The sequence below is a fragment of the Pyxicephalus adspersus genome, chromosome 5 (genome assembly GCF_032062135.1).
Source record: "Pyxicephalus adspersus chromosome 5, UCB_Pads_2.0, whole genome shotgun sequence".
NCBI classification, from domain to species: Eukaryota; Metazoa; Chordata; class Amphibia; order Anura; family Pyxicephalidae; genus Pyxicephalus; species Pyxicephalus adspersus.
The window spans coordinates 130979585-130984537 of record NC_092862.1 but is presented as its reverse complement, the minus strand read 5'-3'; positions in this window follow the sequence as shown (position 1 = coordinate 130984537).

The window sequence follows — 4953 nt, the reverse complement described above, 5'->3', positions numbered from 1 at the left end:
TATAATAGACATATGACAGATATATACATAGATATAATACATAGTTATAATAGACATATAGATCCATGGATAGAGCAATCTTTGCACCTGTTACACACAGATATATAATGAGATGTACAATTAGTTTGCTCCTAATAAATGAGAATATGTTTTACAAATGACCCTCTCCCACCTTCCATCAGGTCCCCCAGACACAGATTTAATTGTGACATATAAGAACATAATTAGTTCGTTAGTAGATATCTCCGCCTTAGCACCCCCGCTGACACAAGTGAATGTTGAGTGAATCATGCCATAATTGTGTCTGCAGAATGTTCCCATCCATAGATAGAATTATGAAGCGGTCTGGATGATGATGGTGGGACATGTTGTCATTTGTCAGGGGTGTGCGGCAGATCGATGGCACCTCATTTGTTCCCTGGCTGGCTGTTTTGCAGGCGGAGGAGGGGAGGGGGGACACAAGTGGCCGGATTCCCATGGATGTCCCAGCTCTGCAGCTTGCGCTGGCACCCAGGGCTGCACTCCTTTCCCCGGGAGGGGGGCACACACTGACCTCCATGAATAGAAGCTCTTTATGGTGCATTACCAGCACAGCACACAGGTACCAGCTCCATGCACCCCCCGTATACAGAGTGCACAGAACAATGCGGCTGATTGTACAATACTGCGCCCACCTTGCGCCTCACTGTGCGCACCAGACAGCACAAAGCCAGCATTTCCTCTGCATCTAAACACTTTCGTTTCACCCTAAATGGACATGATCTGCCCTAAATAACCCGTCTGGGGTAATTCTATAAGAGCTGATGGGGCAGCAAGTGAAATGGTGTCTGATTATTAAGGAGCTCTGTCCCTCCAGGCTATAGCACACAGTTACTATTGATATTCTGTTAAGTACGCTTGGAATATATAATAGATTTTTAGGTTTGAATAGTACAAGCCTTTTGCATAGTCTTCCCATGGAGTGCTAAATAAAATGTATTTATACATTTTTTTAATTGAAATTGGTAAGCACCAATTTTCTGCCTTTTGGATCTCATTCACATGTTAGTTGATTCTCAGCGCACCATATGGGACTGGGACAAGTTTTTAGGGCTTATTCCCACTGGTAGTTGTAATGCGATTAGCGCTTCCTCACGCCAGGAAACGTTGACGCTTGAAGACGTTGCCCTGCGTCAGAATGAGGGCTCCAATGATTGCTAGTACTCCAATGATGGTACTTTTTAAACCTGGAGCGGTAGTGCTCCAGTGGTTGACGAGGTGATAGCCATGGGGAGCCGCACAAAATCGTGCAATGAAGGTAAATATAGGTCAACCTGAGCATCTCAGGAACACTTTCTGGCACCCATCCATTAGAAGAAAAAAGGGCTATAGGGTCTCCCCAAAGTTGAAAATTTGTCAGAATCACAGAGAGGTTGCATTTCATGATGAAGTTCAACCTTAATTTAATTTTACTTCCATAGTTGAACTATCACTTGAACTTTAACAAAATTAAAAGTTTACCTTCAACTTGTTCTGGAGGCTTTTGGGTGTGTAGGACAATGGAGATCGGCTCTCCCAAAACTTTTGTCCATCCAAGAATTGCAATAGGTAAAACCAGTATCCCACCTTACCAATGCACAACAACCATGTGCCATGAGCTCCAGGCCAGACTTTGCCTAGGTTGAAACAATGAGGCTGATTTGCTAAAGAGGTAAAAAAAAAGTTAACACAATAAATTTGGTGAATGTTCACTTTAATTAGCCAATCACACACTGAACAAAAATAGACCCAGAAATATGCTGTTTACAACATGTTCAACTCCTTTAGTAAATCCCCATTGATGTCATCAGTCTGCTGCAGGTAGGTGGAAGTGTTTCTCCAGTCTCCTGTTCTCTGCAGAATATACTGCAATGTTGTGACTTTGTACCTTGCACAAGGTAACATGCTCTGTGTCAGACATTTGTGAACACATACAGGGATTGCACAGGCACCAGGGTTTACATGATTGTGTCCTCTTTGAGCCCCATATCAGCCCATCATCTTATTATCCCAGGATTTATTTTTCAGTTTTGACTGGAGAATTGCCTGGAATTCTGCAGAGTTATTTGATTTCTGGCTGTTACTGTAAATTTGTAGTGTACTTTGTATTAATCATTGCCTGGCTGAGCTTGTCCCTGTTACATGATGTCAGTGTAGGCCGGAGGTGTCAGATACCTGCTAAATATTTATTACATTGCTTGGTATTAGAAATCAGATAATGGTGGAGCACAGGCCAGAGATAAAGTACTACCTGGAGTCATAGAATAATCTGCTTAAAGCAGAACTCAAACCACAAAACAACTAAACATAGGCAAACATAACACTTTAATATCAACATTCAGTATACAGATCACAGCTAGGTGTCCCCTTGGCAGGGAAAGGGTTGAATTATGTTTTCTCAGTGACAATTTGCAGCAGATTCCGCAGGACAGATAATTAAAGCTTTTCCCCTGCCATGCAGACACCTTGTCCCTCCACTTGTTGATTGATGAGGATGCACAGACAATTATCATGTGCTGCTAATAGAATGACAGTCATTAGAGTGAGGTGTGTACAGAGCTCAGATAGTAGATAGAGGAAGGTCAATTCTCTGACCTCCACACTGACTTGGGAAATATTGAAGCCTCTGGATCACTGTAACAGCCAGAAACTTTTCTGTTCAAAGAAGCCAACATTGGTCACCTACTTATTTCTTATTATAAGTTTACAGCATGATGATGATGAGCCAAAAACACAGCTCCCTCTGGTGGTCAATCTACAAATGTCTAAATTTCATACAATATACATAAATATGGAAAAGCAAAAATATACAAATGTGAAAAATTACATAAAATGAAAACCCTTGCTGAAAGAAATGCAAGGACTGTCTTTTCTGATCTCACATTAGAATAGCATGATAGCCAGGGAATTTGCATTTCTTGGGTTTTAGGGGGCTCCATTTTCCTTTTTCTGTGAACACAAGGCAACCACAAAAAGAACCAAAAATGTGTTGACCACAGGTGGTATACTAGAAATCCCCAGCTACAGAGCAATAGAACAAGGCTGTGTAGAAACTACTACCTACCTGTCACCCATTCCTCATCCTATATGAAATACTGATTTTATTTCAGCTTGATGCTGTGGATAGCTGAACAACATTTGCAGATTCATAGATCGATGAAGATAATAGTCGGCTAACCAACCGATAGAAAAATGGTAGATGAAAAGGTAGGTCATAGATAGTAGACAGATACAAAAAAATAAATAACACATTAATACAAAACAATAGGCTAATAGATAGATAGTATTATTAAAGGTAGATAATTGATTGGGGGATCGATAGATCAATAGATAGACTGATAAATATTAGATTTGATAATAGACAGATGAATAAATAAAAACAGATTGATACAAATTAATAAATCAATGATTATAAACAGATAGGTGGGTGATGGACAATAGATAGAATATTGATAATAGATAAATACATAGGTGTATCCATAAATTATAGATTGATGATAGACAGATAAATAAAAACAGATTGATACAAATTAATAAATCAATGATTATAGACAGATAGGTAGATGATGGTTAGAATATTGATAAAAGATAAATATATAGGTGTATTGATATATATTGATAAGGTATAGATTACAGATTTGAAAATTAATAAATAAATAAATATATAACAGATTGATGAACAATTCTGAAAGGAGAAAGGAGGAAGGGAAATTATTTAATTGCATGTAATTCCCATGTTCAGTCTTGTCTCATTGCACACATCCAGGGAAGATCCTGACATATGAAATCTACATCTCCATAATCTGCATTGTATGCTGGGGTCCGATGAAACTTTTTATAAATCATGTATAATGAGAGAAGTAGTAGCATATGATTGGTATTATTCTTGCAGTTTCTGAATACAACTATAAAACGTTGTGAGATGATTATAACACATTATTTGATTGCTGTTATTATTTAGTAACTTTGTTTCAGATTGATCATGCAACAAATCCATTGTAAGTAGAAGGCAGAAATTACGTTTCCCCCCATCTGCCTTGGATCCTGCAGATTTCTGGGCTGGATCAGGGATTGCACATAGTGTAACAAATATTATGTTTGCTTTTAATCCTTGCATTTAAATAAATCTAATTTTATTAAACATCGCAAAAAATAAATTGTAGTATAATGTGATCGCTAGTGATAGAAAGTTTTGTGAGGAGTGATCATACACAAGGCAATGATCTATCTTCTGTACAAAGTCCAACACACCTGGGGAACATCTGATCAGAAGTTATTGTTTATTATCAGTTATTGCAGAATCATTCCCTGTAGGCAGTCACCATGGTATAAAAGGGATATTTTGGAGAAGTATGCGACAATGACTACTGAAAGCCTTGGAACTCCCAATTTTTGGATAGAGGAATAAATAGGTGATTTACATGAGGCATATGGATACAATGTAAAAATTGTAGGGAACTTCTGCTTGGTTATTTGTAGACTACTGAAAGATAATGGCTTGTGTTCAATGTGCAAACCATCAAAGTGAAACTGTAAAACAAATAAATCCATAAATCATAGGAGGTACATAGAATGTCAGCAAAGCGTATCAAATGTGTGTACATACACACACACACATATATATATATATATATATATATATATATATATATATATATATATATATATAGAAAGAGAGTTAGTAGAAGAGAGAAAAAAAAAAACAAAAACAAAAAAAAAACAGCCATGTCACTGAAAGGGTAAATTGCTGGTTACTCATCTGAGATTTGGATATACATTGTTTATTTGTATACTATACATTAGTTTTAAAACATGGAAGCACCTATTCAGTTACTGCTGAAGTTTCCAAATATCGATTTATTTAGGATACTATACATATATATACAGTATCCTAATTGTAAAACAAAACTCCCTAAATCATAGGAGTTACATAGA